Raw genomic sequence first — 18489 nt, 5'->3', positions numbered from 1 at the left:
GATGGAGATATGTCCAGGCTTGCAGAAAATTTACTGATAGGAGGAAGATAATTAAGTCCTGACCCTGATCTTCCAGAGGGATCCAGCATGAGACTAACCGTGCCCTCAGCAGAAAATAAATACTCACCTGCTAGGAGGGAGAACTAATTCACTAGCTTTGAAATATTTTTTAAAGATATTTATTTTTTTAAATTAAAAAAAATTTTTTTTTAAAGATTTTATTTATTTTATTTTGATAGAGAGAGATCAGAAGGCAGAGAGGCAGGCAGAGAGAGTGAGGAGGAGGAGGCAGGCTCCCTGCTGAGCAGAGATCCCAATGCGGAACTCGATCCCAGGACCCTGAGATCATGACCTGAGCCAAAGGCAGAGGCTTTAACCACTGAGCCACCCAGGCGCCCCAATTTTTTTTAAAAATTTTAATTGATTAATTAATTTACTTAACAGAGAGAGAGAGAGAGAAAACAAGTAGGCAGAGTGGCAGGCAGAGGGAGAGGGAGAAGCAGGCTCCCCCAGAGCAGGGACCTCAACATGGGGCTCAATCCCAGAAGAACCCTGGGATCATGACCTGAGCTGAAGGCAGACACTTACCGGCCTAGCTACTTAGGCACCCTGCTTGGAAGTATTTTGATAGGCTATTATCAATACGGATTAGTATGATAGGGATAAATTTCTCTACATTTAAACCTGTGCCCAGAGTTTTTTTGTTTGTTTTTAAATCAAGAGTGTAAGTACAGAATAAGGAAGATCTGGCTTAGTAGTCAGGCATGGGAACTCATGGGTTTTAGCTGACCACAATTTCGGTATGAGTCAGCCTTGTGACATGAATGCCAAAAAGGCCAATGCAATCTTGGGCCATATTAATAGAAATATAAGGTATAGAGGAAGGGAGACAACGGCTCCATGGCACTCTGCATTTGTCAGAGGGCTCCTGGAGAACTCTGTCCCATTCTGGGCACCACCATCCAGGCAGGACCTTAAACTGGAGTCTGTCGGAAGTGAGCACTTAAAATGATGACAGCAGCCAAAACCCCATCTTAGGAGAGTAGTTAAAAGAACCAAGGCTATTTAAGCTTGAAGAAGAAGACAGAGACATAACTGGAAGAGAAGAGCAGGCAATCTGGGAAAAGAGCTTAAGGGACAGTTTCCAGTAGCAGAACTTTAATTTCTGGCTCCTCAAGGAAAAATAATTCACGGAGACTTCTCAACTCTTATCATCTGCAAAATAAACGGATCATCAGCAAAGAAGATCCTATTCCTCCTATGATTTCTGTGGAGGATGCGAATTTGTGGATGTAGTTATGTCTCTTTGTCAAGCCACCTCTCTCCCCTGCAGTGGCACCTCCTCCAGGAAGTCCTCCTTGCTCCACTTGCTCTGTTAATCCCCTTGGCACAAGCTGTGCACTGCAGTTTTCATCTGTCCAGTTCCCCTAATAGCTTGTATGTTCCTTAGGGGAAAGGATCCATTTGGTTTTGTTTTTATTACCCTAAGTGTTCTCAAGATATCTGCATACTGTGAATTAGGGATTGAGGGGATGTCTGCTGACGGTAGCCGAAAAATAAATCAAAGTAACCAGATGGGTAATTTTTTATAGCATCTATATGATAGAGCATTATAGCAAGCTCTCTTGATGATAATAGCACCTAATTGACCCTTCATTTTATGAGATAATTTGAGCTGACAATATTGGCTGTGTAGTAAATCTTGCTTTTCCCTACATCTTGCATTTTAAAATAAAACAAAACAGAACAACAAAGTTTACTATGGAAGAGCTCCATCTACCTTGTTCCAGGTCTTGGGAATCACTCTCCAGCTACGGGATTTTTTGGACTTCACACTTTCTCCCTCTTTGTTTATTCGGATCATTTACGGGGAACCAGTGTCCAGTCACAACATGGTACCGGATCTAGTTGATAAAGTGAATTAGTAGTCTACCTAACAATATTGGTCTAAGAGACCGAAATGTCACAAAATCTGTTTGGCTAAATAAGAAAGCACCATATTATGCATTTTATAAATATAAATGAGATATTACATTGTTCTATTTATCAAAGATCTAAAATTCTTGTAACAACGGATGTTTCTTCTCAAGGGTCCTGCATAGCAGGTTAAAGAATGGTATTGTCCCACTCAAGGACAGAGGAGGGAAGGGAGCCCACTAAGTCATCCACGAGGCTAAGGAAAGAGCACGGAACATAGGAGCAAAGTTCATGCTCTGTCATTCTCATCAGTGGACAGTATTTCTTCCCACAGTCAATGACCTGACATGGGACTGAGCAAATTATACGCTTCTCTGCAAGAAATTGTTATGGCTCCATTTGACGGCCTGAAGTTCATTTGGAAAATTCACAGACAAAAAGGGCTGAAAACCAGGGCCCCCAATTTCATATCTCTCGCTATTAATCACAAATAAAGATCTGTGGCAACCTTCCCAATTATGGAGGTAGCCAGCCTGTCCCTGCCAATAGTCTTTGGCTCAGACTGGTCCAAAGGCCAAGAATAGGGTGGCTCCTGCCATCCGGGGGAGACCTTTGGATCTGGGGTTCTATCTGGAAACTGACATACAGAGCATGAGAATTTTTCTGCCTGTTTTAGCTTCCCAGAGAGACTCAGAGCTAAGCTGGGGCTACATCATGGATTTTGTGTACTTGGCAGCGTATGTTATAGACAACTTTAATAAATCTGAAACAAATGCTAACACAAATTCTCCTAATTATACTGACCCAAAGATGCCCCAGGCAGCTCCCAAAGTGAAGGGCTCGGTCACGTCCTTTCTTGCTTAGGGGTTTCTGTGCTCAGCGCTTGCAGGCCCTCTTAGGAGTCTCCCAGTTTCCAAGCACATTTCAGGGACATTAAAGGAAATAATTCAATAATGAAAAATCGGGATGGAAGGTTTAGGTCCTTCAAGAGGAATAACCTTTATAGAAGGATAAGGTTTATCAGCCCCAAATAAGTCCATCATCTTTATTTATTTCCATATTATACTCTGAACTACCCAAGAGGGATAATAAATAACCGTTGTATGTCTGTCTGATGCAGAGCACAGAGAGCAAAATCACGGTGAGGCAGTCAGCCCTGCAGGAAAATGAAGCAAGCAGCAGAACGACACACAAGCAGCCCACAGAAGCACTATTACGTTTATAGCTTCTAAGGGGATTTGGGCATCGCAAAGGAACCGATCACGAATTGGACACCAGCTTTTATGACCTATAGGGAAGGGTAAAAGGTCTTGTCCTCTATCACAGAAAAGGTCATTTCCCTCTATTCTCAGACCCAGTGAGATTAAGTGATTTGCAACAGAACTAAAATGGCTTCAGAGCACCTACGGTCGAACCTCTCACTTGACTGAGAAGGAAACTGAGGCCCAGAGAGGTTACAAAGTCTTGTTCAGAGTCACGCAGGGAGTTTCCAGGAAAGCCAGAATTCGGATTTCCAGAAGCTCATCAAGGGTTCCTGCTTCTTCAGAATGTAGTGCCCAGACTAGCGTAGCAGAAGGAGCCCTGAGTATCGACTTCAAAACCTTGGTCTTAAGTCTTGGCGGACGTTAGCAAAATGACCTTGAAAAATTTACCTGACTTCTCAAGCTTTGGTTTTCCCACACTGCAACACGAGAGGTAAAATATGTGGTGTGTCTACCTCAAAGATCAAATGAGATCATGTGTGAAAACTCTTTTGAAAGCCTTTACAAGGCTCAGGGTGAAATAACTTCAGATAAAGGAAATTCTTCCTGTCGAGGATACACGAGTAGACTCCATGGGATTCATGGACCACTGGAAATTCTGCATAAAGGTGCGTGTGGATGAGTGCTAGCTAGGCACACTTTTCTTCCTCTGGGGAGTTTCTAGAGCTTTCATCAGCTTCCTAAATGGGTGGCTGACATTCTCCTCCAACCCCTACTTCACCACTGCCAGTAAGAATCTATGTACTATGGATATCAACATATTTATGATCAACTTAAAAGGCTGATGTATTAAAATATAACTATTTTTGTGTATTGAATGTAGGTCTGAGATTTTCCTGCTAGCTTTACTGATTCAATAATCTGTGTTTTTAGAACATCAATCTATTTGGGGGAGGGGAGCTAATCTGATTTCCCATTTTGCTCCATAAAAGACTAAAAATCTATGGCCTATAAAATGACGAATAGAAATTTCAAATTACAAATCAACCAAGGTTTTTATTTTCCTACTTGTGTACTTCCCTAGTAATATTTTTTGGTTATCTAAAAGAGCTTTCTTTAAAGTCATATTTAACAAGAAAACTATCTACTTATTATTTACTGAGTTCCTACTGAGCTCTCAGCACTTTGTTTCCAATATTTTCCCATAAAGCACTAGACAAAAGACACAAATCATAAGCCATTTGTAGGCTGCCACATTATGCCCATGGTTCTAGAAGGCTGAGCGGTGTGGAGAAAAACAAATGAAAAAGTATTATTCATGACCAATTGATCAATTAGGCTGCTTTTCATTAAAAAACATAAAAAGGCAGAACCGATTTAGCAATGACTGTGTTCGAAGTGCACAAAAACATTATTAATGTTGGATTTTTTTTCCCTCATTTATTTTTAGTTCTGTTTAGAAAATTACACTTGAGAGCTTTCTGTAACAGCATTTAAGGGAGTGGGTAAGATAGCCCTGGAAAGCTTTTGTAATGCTAATAAAGGGGTAGGGATGGATACCGGTTTGCCAAGCCTTTTCTGTATACAGTTACATGTTTCCGAAGCACAGACTGACTTCTGCACTATCTGAAGGTATGAGATAACCAGCCAGGGAAGTCAGCTACTTACGAGACTCCTCCACTGTCCCACTGAGAAATCCAGTGGGGTCTTTTACAAATCTGACAAAGGCTATCCTCCTGTGTTTAAGTGGTAAAATCTTAATACAGTACAGGAATGCGAAAAATGAGAGGGATTTTTTTTTTCTCTCTTGACTATATAAAAATATCATCTCCGGCCCCAGGGCCCTGAGGACTCATAATTCCCCTCTTGTATTATTCCTTTGTGTTTGCTTCCTTCCTATTCCTTCATAGTTCTGTATTTTTCAGTTCCCAGTGATATCTTTTGTTTAAAGTTCCTCAGACAGAGCCTTAAGCTATATAAATGCAGTAAGTGCACTCATCTGTGCTTAATGTAGTGCTATCATTCCGATGAATAAAACCTAAAATCTGCTTTGGTTGCAACGGTCCCAGACTTTCAATAACTTAGAGTAACTTAAAACCTGGGTGGTGGTGGCGTGAGGTCCCGTTACTGCTTCCCATTCAGTCCCATTTCTGTCATCTCTCATTACAGGTTCCAGTCTTCGGAGACTGCAGTCAGACTGCCTGGGTTCAAATCCAGACTCTACCACATACTAATTAAGTGACCTTGTGTCAGTTAAAGAGGTTAAAAACCTCTCTGCACCTGTGCTTCCTCACTTGCAAAAGAAGGATAACATAGCCCTTACTTCTTTGGGTCTTTATGAAAAGCAAATGAGTTCATACCTATAAAGGAACAGACCCGTGCTGGGCAAACAACACTAGCAGACACCATTTTAGGGACTTTACATGTATACATTACAGGTGCACCTTGAATAAGGTGTGGGTTGGGGCACTGCCCTCCATCCCCACCTCCTGTTCAGTCAAAAATCTGTGTGTGACTTTTGACTGTCCCCAAACTTAACTACCAGTAGACAACTGTGGACCAGAAGCCTTACCAATAACATGAACCCTCGATTAACACCAGTTTTGCATGTTCTGTGTATTATACACTGTCTTCTTACAATGAAATAAGCTAAAGGAAAGAAAATATTATTAAGAAAATCATAAGGAGGGGTGCCTGGGTGGCTCAGTGGGTTAAGCCTCTGCCTTCAGCTTGGGTCATGATCTCAGGGTCCTGGGAATGAGCCCTGCATCGGGCTCTCTGCTCAGCAGGGAGCCTGCTTTCTCCTCTCTCTCTGCCTGCCTCTCTGCCTACTAGTGATCTCTGTCAAATAAATAAATAAAAATCTTAAAAAAAAAAAAAGAAAATCATAAGGAAAGGGGCATCTGGGTGGCTTAGTTGGTTAAATGTCTGCCTTCAGCTCAGGTCATGATCCCAGGGTCCTGGGATCGAGACCCACAATGGTCTCCCTGCTCAGAGGAGAGCATGCTTCTCCATCTGACCTTCCCCCTTTCATGCTCGCTCACATTCTCTCTCTCAAATAAATAAAAATTTTTAAAAGATTTTATTTATTTATTTGATAGACAGAGATCACAAGTAGGCAGAGAGGTGGGCAGAGAGAGAGAGGGGAAGCAGGCTCCCTGCTGAGCAGAGAGCCCGATTTGGGGCTCGATCCCAGGCCCCTGGGATCATGACCTGAGCCGAAGGCAGAGGTTTTAACCCACTGATCCACCCAGGTGCCCCTCAAATAAATAAATATTTTAAAAAAGAGAAAATTATAAGGAAGATATACTTACAGTACTGCACTGTATTTATAGGAAAAAAATCCGAGTGTAAGTGGATTTGCACAAACAAACCCATGTTGTTCAAGGGTCAACTCTATTGAGACTCTAAAACAATACGATAAGACAGGTACCATTATTACCCTTGTTTTTGTAGCTTAAGAAACTAAGGCACAGAAAGACTAACTTGTCCCATCTGGCCCAGTTAGTAGCTGGAGGACAGGCCTCAAACCCATAGCAAGCACTCAATAAATGTTACTTACTATTGTTGTTAGAATTATAGCCTGAATTTATACAGTCAATAATATCTGCTATTGCTGCTAAAAATGATGAATTTGTACGTCTAATCCTTCTTCAAAGTGCATTAAAAATGTATATGATCCCCAGTGGAGCAGTCGATTTTGGCAAGGATTATCACCTAAAGCCATTAGGTGACATTTGTTGGGAAGTAAGATACTACCACAGTGTTGAAGCGTCACCCCCTCGGAGAACTTGTTAACTGCAAAAGCGGAAAAACTACCTTTACAATGAGAGCTCCCTGGAGTGAGAGCACTACCGCGAGCCATGATCAAACCGAGAGTCACAAATAGAGCGACAACCTGGCATTTTGTGCTTCCTGATGAGATGCGATATGGAGCACCTTATAAAAGACATTCAATCGAAATCTAATCAATGCGTAGGCCAGACGTGGGCATTTACAGGAAATACAGTGGGTAGACGAGCAAATTAAATGACACCATGAGGCAACAACAAATCCAGAATGTGGGACATCCTTCAAGATAACTGGCCTAACCCTTTAAAAAAATCCAATGACGGGGGCGCCTGGGTGGCTCAGTGGGTTAAGCCTCTGCCTTTGGCTCAGGTCATGATCTCAGGGTCCTGGGATCGAGCCCCACATCGGGCTCTCTGCTCAGCAGGTAGCCTGCTTCCCTTCCTCTCTCTCTGCCTGCCTCTCTGCCTACTTGTGATCTCTGTATGTCAAATAAATAAATAAAATCTTTTAAAAATAAAGAAAAAAATCCAATGACAATAAAAAGATATAAAGCCCAAATGTCAAAATGTGTTTTTCTTTATAAAAATTAGACCCTACTTTTTTTCTTTAAAGGTATAGACAGCTTTGGAGGTCAGGTGGTGAAGTTTAGATATGGTCTAAATATTAGATCATGCTAAAGAATTACTGTCTGTCTTCTTAGGTATAATCACATTGTTATGGTTCTGTAGGAGAATGCCCCCATTCTTAGATGTGTACCCAATTATTTAGGAACGAAGTGTCACTTTGTCTGTAACTTACAAGTAGTTCAGAAAGAAATACACAAAGATGGAACAAATATGGCAGAAACATAACGGTTTGTGAGCCTAGCAGGTGAGTATAGAGGTATTCATTGTACTAATATTTCAGCTTTTTTTTGTTTGGACATTTTCTTCACTTTCTTCATGAATGTCTTACATCTTCTTTGGAGAGCATATGAGATTTTTATCTTCATGTACTTAGTAATAGTTTCTTTTAGTTCTCTATAATGATTGTCTGTGAATACATATCTAAAAAGAAATTTCTAAAAATCACTTACTGAATTTTTACTGGTCCAACCTTACTGAAACCTAATAGCAATGCTGAAGAGTGCTTAGGGCCTAATACAGGACCTGGTACATAATGAAAGCTCAATAAATGTTTATAAGTGCTTATTTGTTAAATTTATTTTGTTCCTGAGAATTTCAAGATCCCAGGAAAGAAAGGAAGGAAGGAAGGAAGAAAGAATGAACACATGAGGCCGTGTTCTTCCTTTCCAGATCAATATATGCTTTAGCAAATCTTGAGATGGACAAAATGGGGGCCAATCAACTTTATCTTTTGATTCAAATAACATCACAAAGATTCTTGCCACATTTTGAATCTGTTTTAGGAGAGCATGAAAATAAAGAATCTGGCCCCAGGACTAAACCAGCAGCGAACCGTTACTTATTTAAGAATTCCTGATGGAATCCCACTCAATGACACATTTTTGAACAATTGTGGACTTTTTTGGTTCAGGGAAAGAGGCAAGTTCCGCTTAAGGTAAGGCGTGAGTGCCACAAGGCACCAACACCAGTGGGCATTATTCTCTGAGAATCAATAAACTTATGGGAATTGGGGATCATTTTCACTCTTCCAGAAGGCAATGGTTCTAAAAAAAGAGGTGACTTCAGGTGGTAAGTGAGATATATTTTGTATAAAAGTAGAAAGAAAATGATAAAGATTCAAAGAAATATTTAATAATGATACAATTTTGCATTTTCATAGTGCCTTTTTCCTAAGGCACTTCATATATCTATATGAGCTCATTTATTCTCATAGTATCCCTGTGAAGTAGAAAAAGAACAACTGAAATACAAGAATAAAAGAGATTTTCATCAGGGCGTAAGATGCGGAAGATACTCAAAAGAATATTATGTTAGCAATAGGGATATTACTCAGATCGCTACTGAGCAAATCAATAGCATCCCTCCCCTCTGCTTCAGTAAAGTCATTTAAAAAAAATAAAACCTATTACAATTTAAGGGAAACAAGCTTACAGTTTCCTCTAAGGAAGGCACTCCAAGTCCAGTCTAAAAAGGTAGTTTTATTCAATGATACAGGCCTTCTCTCTTAACAGAAAAACAAATCAAAAGGAGTACAAATCATGATTTTTAAAACTTGAAATTTAAATGCCCTTTGATGGTTCTGTATTTACACAGTGCTCTTTATTTAATAGTGGATACTTTTGTAAAGAGCTTTGCCTTAAAATTATATTACAAACATGAAGTTTTATAAATAATACTGGGTTGTTCAAGCAGTGTCTACTTACGCAAAATGTTCCTTCTGAAACCAAAAATAAGAAAGAAAAAAGGGGGACCCCACTAAGGAACTTACCAGTCTATGATAAATGCAGCTTTATGGAACAAAAGATACTTCAGCCTGAGATTTCCTACGCTCAGATGACATAACATGAGCACATGTAATCTTTTTCATCAGATTTTTAGATCCTAAACATTTCCCTCTTAATTTATCTGGGGATGAGTATTTTCAGTAATGCGCAGGTTAAGTTACATACACCTTATTAACAAGGCCTCATTCCAGTTGTATAAACACAGTATATTTAAGTTAGTGGAGTCCTTGGTGGATAACCTCAACCCTCATATTCAAGAGTGTTTGGGGCAAAGAGCACAAAGGAGGAGCTGTCTTCAGACTCAATGCCTGAACTGGACACCATCTTAGGGATATGGTGCTAATTATTAATAAAGAGGCAAAAATAAACAATACTCTCTCAAAACCTATTTCAACAGAAAGTTCTCTTTTTGTAAAGAAGTTCAAAGTGGTGTTCTTTGTAAAGGTACCATAAATTCTAAGAGAAGTAGAGATGTAAGTAAGAGAGCAATCCTGCCCCCCCCCAGGGCCAATATTCATTCATTGTTGCCCAGACCTTCATCCCCACCCTCAACTGGGTTTCAAGGCTGACTAAGGAGAGGTGGGATTTTACCTTTGTAATGGGTCTAAAGTCTCCCCCTGGGATGGCTCAGAAGCCAATTAGTGGAGAATTTTGTGTGCTGGGCTGGGTAAGGAACAAGTTCCTTTGCTGGAAGTCGAATCCCATCCCCACAAGCATTGTTACAGCAAAAGATTTACAGACCTTCGCGGATGGACCAACATATGAGTAGCAATATTTCAAGAATCCATGGGATTCATTGTAATTAGATTTGACTCATAAAGAACATTCTGCAAATTATAAAACAGTTCAAGATCTCTATAGAGTATATGGCCCGATGTTGTCTAATGACATACCTTTTTGAAGAGAAGAGATCGAGTCTATATCTTGGCTTTGACACTGAGTTAATAGTATCTTCTCTTCCAAGAAGGAAGACAAAGTCAAACATCAAAATTACTGCATTTCAGAGTACAGATCCACGTTGTGCTGTCTTCCAAGGACCACACTAAAACAGCGTACAAGTTCACAGATCCATTAATAGTGCCTCCTCCTGCCTTACTTCTTACTCCCTCCTCCAAACTGCCCCCAGCCAGCCCTGCAGTCTGTAGGCAAACCACACAGGAACTAGCAGAAACAGGGCTTCAGAGAGTTGGGTGTGAGCCTTACATTATGTGGTTTTGTTTTCTTGCTGCCAGAGTTGAACTAAAATGCAGGAGGTTCTCTGAAGCACTTTTGCTTCTATATGCTTGGTTTCAATTTTAACAATTTCCCTCTGAACGATTCTGTTCACATACGAAAATTTCAAATCCTGGAGACGATGCATCAATAGGCCGCTGCTCTGAAGGAAAACTCTCATTCTCTCCCAGTACATCCGAGATTCCAGAGAAAAATTTAGGACTTCTTCAGGGAACTTATTTAATATCACCCTGGGATCACGCACAGAGCTAAAATCCCAGAGAAGATGCTTTCTTAGTGCACTCAGCCCATATTACTCTTAGTCCATAACATGACCCTTAACAAAAAACAAAAGAAGAAAATCTCTGAACCAGGATGACTTCTAACCCCAGGTTTGCCAGTCAGGCAAGAGCGGGGACTGGTTCCTTAGATCTTGCGGACTTTCCTTTCTTCTGAGTTGGTTGGGCTAAAGGATTTCTGGGATTTAAAGATTTTTCACTGACCTAAGACTTTTGTCATTGCCAACCTCCTTAGTTCTTACCTTCAAATTTGTGAGAGCCCTCCTTCCCTTTAGGGTCCCATGCCAAGTGTAACTTGTGAAGGCCTCTTCCTCTCTTTGCTCTTACTAGAAATGGATGCCAACGATGCATCTTTTGCACGACTAAGAGACATTGCCACCTGCTACACTACCACACTGCCTCCTTACTGTAGCTAAGTGGCTCCAGTAAGAATTTGAGCCCAAAAGAAAGGGAAATACTGGCTCACGAGATGTTCCCAGCATTAATTCCTTGAAGGCTAAGAAGGAAGGTATCATAGAAGACTCAGTTTGGAGTTCTAAAATTTAAACTTATTCTATATGGTGAGATGATATCTTTTTTTTTTTTTAAATCTTTTCGCCCCTTTTATACCTAAATCTTGTTAGAAATTTCCTTTTGGGGAGGTTGATTTCTCCTTGGTAATAACTGCTCAACACTTTCATTGAAATAGAAAAGAATAATGTGGTTTGAAATCATCAGAGTACTTTGGTCACGGTAGGTGCTCAATATTTATTGAATGAGTTAAAGGAAAGAATTTGCTATTCTTAACTCCTTAATACAGGATTTTCTTTCTGTTAATGCAAGTTTGTTCAATTTTCTTAAACCTGAGTTGTGTCTGGACAGGTTTCTCACTATTTCCACATGCTATAAAGATAGAATTTTAAAGGCAACAGCATGTCCCTGACTTTAAAACAATAAACATATTAATGTGGGCCTCAGTGTTCTTCAGTCTTCATGGTCTAAGGGCATTCCTGGACCCAATATCATGATGCCCAGCAGCTTCATAGCTAGATGTCAGACACTGAAATCCTCTGGCCACGGAGCGAATCCCAAGTCAGTGGTATTGAAGTGGTTGATCAGCGAGGTCCTAAATGCCCACAGCTGGAGAGTGTGAAGAAAGGAGGAAAGATAAACAGTGTTCTAGAGGAAGAATCATGGAGTTCTCAGCTTGCATCCTAATGAGGAAGCTACTTTTCCACAGGGTACTATCCCCCCGGGGAGCAGAATAGAACCCCTCCCCTTTCAAGTGTGGGGCAGAAATGCAATACAGGAAAATCTCAAAGAGAAGTTATTTCGGCAGCAAGTAATGATCTACAGACGTGTTACAGAGCATACGGAGAGGGCAGCAAGTCCACTCTAGTGGTTTATTTCACGGATGTTTGTCATTGAACAAGTGCAGAGGCAGAACCTAAGAGTAAAGACTCTAATATGAGAATGCCATTAGTTCAGTCCTCACAGTCATGGGACACTCAGAAAATATCAGCAAAATTGCGAGGATTCAAGAATCTGTGAATCGGGACGCCTGGGTGGCTCAGTTGGTTAAGCAGCTGCCTTCGGCTCAGGTCATGATCCCAGCGTCCTGGGATCGAGTCCCACATCGGGCTCCTTGCTTGGCGGGGAGCCTGCTTCTCCCTCTGCCTCTGCCTGCCATTCTGTCTGCCTGTGCTCGCTCTCTCTCACTCTCTCTCTGACAAATAAATAAAAAAATCTTTAAAAAAAAAAAGAATCTGTGAAATGTGGACTTACTCATGATAGAGAATTTTCTTTTATTTTTTTATTTATTCTTGAGAATTTTCTTTTAAAACCATACTTATTTGCAATTTTTTAGCAATTCCATTTGAGGGGTCACTGCTAATATCAGAACCTCTTATACATAATTATGTTTAATTTACCTTTATGGTAAAATGTGTACTTTTCATTCAATACTACAGATTCAGACATTCTTGTTTCATTCATTCAGTAAATACTGTTTGAATACCTAGTCTGTTAGGCCTGTCCTGAGGGGCTGGGAATAGAGCAGTGAACAAAATATAGTCCTTGCCCTCCTGGATCTTATCTTCTGGCAGAGAGGGAAATAATTATGTATGTCAGATAGTTGTGCTACTACAGAGAATCATAAAATGAGGAAAGAATTAGAGAAAGTGTAGCCCAGGTGGAGGGTGGCAATTTTATTGGGAGATCAAAGGATATTTGAGCTAAGTCCAGAACAAAGTGAGGCAGCCAGCTTGATGGCTCTCTGGGGAAAGAGTAGGCAGGTACAGGGACCAGCAAGTACAAAGCCTTCTGGTGGAAGCAAGCTTGATGCAATGAGTAAGGAGGAGGGGGCAGTCATGATGGAGGTCAGAGAGGGAACAGAGCCTGGAACACACAGGGCCTTATTGGCCATGGCAAGGTCTTTGATTTCATTCTGAGTTAAGATGAGAGCCAATGGAAGATTTTGAACATGGTCTAATTTGGGGTTAGGTTTTAGAATAGCTCTCATTACTGTATTGAGATTAAATTGTAAGGGAGCGAGGGTAGAAGCAGGGAGACCAGTTAGAAGGCTACTGCAGTTGTCCTGACAAGAGAAGGCACACCTTAGGACAGGTGGTGGAAAGTGGAGGTGGTGAGAAATGACTACATTCTGAATATATGGGGTGACCAGAGAGTCTGGAAGCACAAATATTATTATTTTTTCATGAATTAGAATGTGGGATCAATAAACCATTTATCACCTACCAACTGCATTGCTGGCCACCCTGCATTAAAGGTGAGCTGATTATATGATGTGAAGTCTGAGAGCCAAAGAGTGGCACCAACGATGACTACAAAGCTCATGGCCTGAGAAACCAGAAGCAAGGATGTGTCCTTACTGAGATAGAGGAACAAGCTTGAAAGATCAGAAGCTTGGTTTGCGGCGTATTAAGTTTGAGATTTCTATGAGCCATACCACTGGGGGTGTCAAGATAGATATGAGTCTGGAGGTCAGGAGAGTTTAGGGCTAGAGATAAAAACTTGAGAGCTGTTGAGAGAAAAGGTTATTTAAAGTAATGAAACTGGATGAAACCACCCAGGGAATGAATACTGATAGAGAACAGACCCCTTCAAAGTTGAGAGGTCAGAGAAATGGAAGAAACCAGCCAAGGAGATGAGAAGGAGCAACGGTTTCCTGGAAACCAAGTGAAGAAAACTCTGTTCACTTTAATCAAACTCTGAGTTCACAGGGAAAAAAAAAAAAAAAACAACACACCAAGTTATTATTGTAAAACCATGCCCGTATTTAGAGAGTGCAACTAAATTATGGTGCCCCCAAATGGAAGAAAGCAGAGAAGAAGGACCTTTCACATGCTACTTTAACGAAGCTAATTCCACTAGGTAGGTAACACTTTACAGTTTTGCTGAGCCTGTCAACATCCTTTCAGATACACCCAAAGATTCATTCTAAAAGGAGGCAATGAATGGGTTTAAAAAGGAAAAAAATGGATCTCCAATGTTTTCAAAATGTAACAGGTTATGATTTGTGACTGAGAATGTCAACGGAGGGGTGCCTGGATGGCTCAGTTGGTGGAACGTGCAGCTCTTGATCTTGGAGTTGTGAGTTTGAGCCCCACATTGGGTGTAGAGAGTACTTAAAAATAAAATACTTAAAAAAAAAAAAAGAACATTGGTGGAGCTCAACATTAAGAACCAAAAATTAGTCCTTAGGGTAGAGGAAAGGGCACAGAACTGGACACTGCAAATTTGGGTCAAGTTCTAGCTAAATCGCTTGCTAGTTGAATGTTTCTGAGCAATTCATGTATTGAGCAATTCATGTAAGAACCTATTTGTTCCTTCAAACTCAGCCCAAGTTCACCTCTTCCAGGAAGACTTCTCTAATTATGTAGATTTAGGCAAATCCTCTTTTTACTCCCAAAGCATTATTATAATTGCTAATTTATTTTTGTCTTTTTAATTAGACTATTACTTCTTTGTATTCCCATAGCTCAGCATAGTGCCTGGCACTTAGCAGGTGCTCAATAATGTAGAATGAATGCATGTTCCCCCAAATCAGCTTCCTCATTTGTAAAATGGAATAATTATACCTACTTTTCAGAGTTCCTTTGAAATTTACATAAGCTATGACTCGAAAAAATCTTTATAAACTATAACTCACTATATAAACAAAATATTTGTTGTTTGTCCCCCACTATTTTATAGAACAACACCTTAGCGTGGCATTCAAGGCCCTGAACAATCTGTTTCCAGGCCACCCTTTTTAGTTTCCCTCTGGCTACTATGCCCACTACACTATATGATAGCCAGTTAAGTAGTATTTCAAACACACCAACTTCTTTCATATCTTCCACCATTTTATATCATAATTACCTAACTACACTTCAGTATCGATCATGATATCTATTATAATAATTATTATGATTGAAGTCGTAGGAGCTAAAAACAAATGTTACTTTCATCTATGAAGAGTTTTTCTATTGTCTAAGTCTTTTCCCTCCACCCTGGTGGAATAGTGACACAGTCCACACAGCCAGCCACGTGCTTTTAAAACATGGGTTTGATTATATTTTCAATGCCTACCAGATAAAGTCACCTAGCAGCACAGACAAGGTCTTTCATGATCTGAATTTCCTCTGCCACTTCATCTCTCTCTGCTATTCCACTAATAGCTTTTGAGACAACCATAGTAACTACAGTACTTGTAGTTTTACCAAGATAATAGGCTCTCTCAGCTTTCAAGCCTTTACACATGATGTGTCCTTTGCCTCTAATGGCCTCCTCCACTTTGTCTATCCAGTGAACTCCCTGTCATCCTTTAAGATACAGATGTAAAGTCTTCTCTGAAACCTGCCCTTAATAAACTCCTTGGCAGAATTAGATGCTCTCTCCTCTCTTATTACAAGATACATATCTTGTCACAGTCTTCCGTGAGGGTGCCTGTCACCTCCACTAGCCTGTAAACTCATGCTTTAGCTCTGGGTCCTTACAGCTCGGTGGGGTGCTTGGCACAGAGGGGGCGCTCACTGAAGATCAGTTAAATATTTCAACGACGACTCATCAGTGGTATGCGAGGCCCTCCCTGGAGACACTCCATCACTGCCCATCACACACACACAACTCTTTTCGGCCCTAGCAAAAGACCATTACCTTCTTTGTTGTTTGAGGTGGAGATTAGCGGCGGGCACCGTCTCATCAAAATACATTAGTAACACAAGTTGTAAAATTTTTCTTTGAAAGGAGCCTGAGGGCAGCATCACAGCCCCAGCGACTGTTAAACGAAGACATGTGCCTTCATTGCACTTGATATCCGCCCCTCCCCACGAAAGAACTCGGTCATTTTAATTCCTCGAGCCCCCCTTGCTAGATGCCCTAGGAGCACCGGACACCTGACCCCAGAGAGGCCGGAAGTGAGGACCCGGAAGTGAGGAAGCGGAAGTGGTGAGGGCGTGGGCGCTTGGCCCCAGCTACAGGAGGTGATCAGCCTAGGAACGAGGAGCTTGAATTTGAGCGGGAAAAGTTCGCGACACTGTGGCAGGACTTTCCCCTCAGGTAGTAGATTCTTGTTTGGGGGCTTCAGATGGGCGTGGAAGGGTCTGGTCTCTGCCTCTTGTCTCAGGCGGTGCCGTTGCTGACTGCGTGCGGACGAGAGGGGGCCGAGGTCACTACGACCTGCGTGAGGGAAGGTCCCCATTGTGTGACGCCATCGTGTCACACTCCCTCCTTCTAGAAGCTTCTGTGTGGCCCAGACTTCCGCTCCAAGTAAACTCTGTGCTTTCCGAGGGGAGTCCGTAGTCGGGCTCATCTGAGTGGCTCTGGACCTGGCACGGGGACTGCCTTGTACACTGTGGTCATTCTGAAGAAATGAAGGCCAAGGAAAGGCGCTATCTACAGGAAGTTGATTCTCTGAGCCTTCACCCTTCATGTTCAAAATTCTTTCTCAAGCATCTCATTTCTTCCTCTCAGCTGTTCTTTCTATGGGGTGATTATTCTTTATGCTGCAGATGATGAGGCTCGGCGAAGTTGTTGAGCCTGAATTAGGAAATGGCAGAGCAGGACCTCAAGTCCATGCCTTTGGAATCCTAATTAAAGTAATGAGATGAGGTAGGTGAATGCCTAGGTGTGAGCACATTATGAGCATTCGAAAGAGAGTAGCCCTTTATTCCAGAGGATGGGGACTGTGTCTTGTATACCTGTTTTTCCATTTTGTAGAATGGAGTCTGCCACATGGTGAACTCCAGAGAACTAATAGTGGAATGAATTAATGAACACACAGGAGGGCTCTAAAAAGTTGATTTCTCTGCCTCTTGCAGTAATCTTCCCATCCAAACAGTAACACCTCCTAATGCCATGGTATTCTCTATAATCATTCTCCCACAACAATCTTGGCCAGAGCTTATTTTCTCCTGAGTAAACTTAAGTTTACAGGCAGAACCTGTACAAAGAGGAAAGCTGCTCTCTACCCTAAATGTGTCTTTCCAGATGCCTCTCACACTCAGCCTCTTACATGCTGCTGTTATTGTCCTAGGTCTTTGGGTAAAGTCAGTTCAGCTCCTCAGTTCCTTATTTCAATTCTGATATCCAAAGAATTTTGAAGACCAGTTTTCCCCCCAACTCGTTTGGCAGCAAGACCCGAATTGAAATGAGGCATTTTGTCTTTATTTGTTCCAGACATATACAAGTTTTTGCTGCGGTCACGTTAATGTGTTTGCTTGTTCAGAGCGGCCCCACACCTTACTGTGGGTATCACGTAACATGGTACAGACACGGTGTGACCCTTCAAAAGTCTGAAAAAAAAAAAAAAGCCCTTGAGTTTGAATTCCACAAAGCCATTTGATAATTTAAATGATTTCCTGTTACAGTTAAGGAAAAGCTGGGGGGAAGAAACAGCCTTTGCCAAAACATGAAAATAAGTCTGAAAAGGAAACCAAGAGACTTTTTTTTACCTCATCATGTGTTTATTTTGGAATTATTTAAGGGAGAATTAAATTATTTAAGGGAGAATTATTTAAGCTCCTTAATCAAACACTGGTTTTTGAGTGTCAGAATCATGTTTTAAATTGCTTATATCATACATAAAGCCATACAAATGGTAGATACTCAAGAAATATTTATTGATTGAACTGAAAATATTTAAACTCTAGAATTTTACTTGACAACTACAAGGCTGGAATATAATTTTAAAATGTCATGGTTTTGATCCAAAGCTGTTGAATCAATGCAAGTTTATCCCAAGCAGAATCTGTCAGTCATTTGGGCATTCACTCAGCACCTGTTTCTTGAGTACCTACCATGTTCTAGGTACTTATTAAGCAATAGGATTATACTGCTTTGTAAATAAGATGGTCATGGTCCCTGCTGTCATGGAGTTTTTGGTCTGGTGGTGAAGAAACAAATAACAAATACACAGGTACAGATCATGGTAAGTGCCATGAAGGAAATAAATCAGGTGCAGAAAGAATATGGGAAGATCTGAGTAGCTAGTGTGCTTACTGAAGGCCTCTCAGAGTAGGTGACCCAGATTGGCAACATGGAATATCTTAACTTGCCTCCGTTTCTAAATATTCTGTGGATTTGGGTAGCCGGACAACCAAGATTCAGGTGTGAAAATTACCCTCTTGGGCACCACTTTTGTCTTAGATGTCCCATCGCTGTAATTACAATCTCA

General features: G+C 41.0%; 2 protein-coding genes across 9 annotated transcripts in view; one reads left to right on the top strand and one right to left on the bottom strand.

The window, feature by feature from the left end:
• GRAP2 (GRB2 related adaptor protein 2) overlaps nt 1-16365 on the bottom strand; it is a 67155-nt gene extending 50790 nt beyond the window's left edge. Inside the window, exons 1-2 of one of the 2 annotated variants that reach the window (XM_047742421.1) lie at nt 15972-16365; nt 10215-10363 (exon numbers count right to left, since the gene is read on the bottom strand). The gene's annotated coding sequence lies outside the window, so the exon portion shown is untranslated. Of the gene's footprint in view, nt 1-10214; nt 10433-15971 lie in introns of those variants that run through there. The other variant, XM_047742420.1, reaches the window with a different exon arrangement.
• The window catches only part of ENTHD1 (ENTH domain containing 1), a 103215-nt gene continuing 101000 nt past the window's right edge, over nt 16275-18489 (top strand). For 6 of the 7 annotated variants that reach the window (XM_047742414.1, XM_047742419.1, XM_047742415.1 and 3 more), the window contains exon 1: nt 16275-16373. The gene's annotated coding sequence lies outside the window, so the exon portion shown is untranslated. Of the gene's footprint in view, nt 16374-16569; nt 16926-18489 lie in introns of those variants that run through there. The other variant, XM_047742412.1, reaches the window with a different exon arrangement.

Source organism: Lutra lutra, chromosome 8, assembly GCF_902655055.1.
Source record: "Lutra lutra chromosome 8, mLutLut1.2, whole genome shotgun sequence".
Taxonomy (NCBI): domain Eukaryota; kingdom Metazoa; phylum Chordata; class Mammalia; order Carnivora; family Mustelidae; genus Lutra; species Lutra lutra.
The sequence above is the reverse complement of the archived record's forward strand: the minus strand, read 5'-3'. Positions and strand labels throughout refer to the sequence as shown.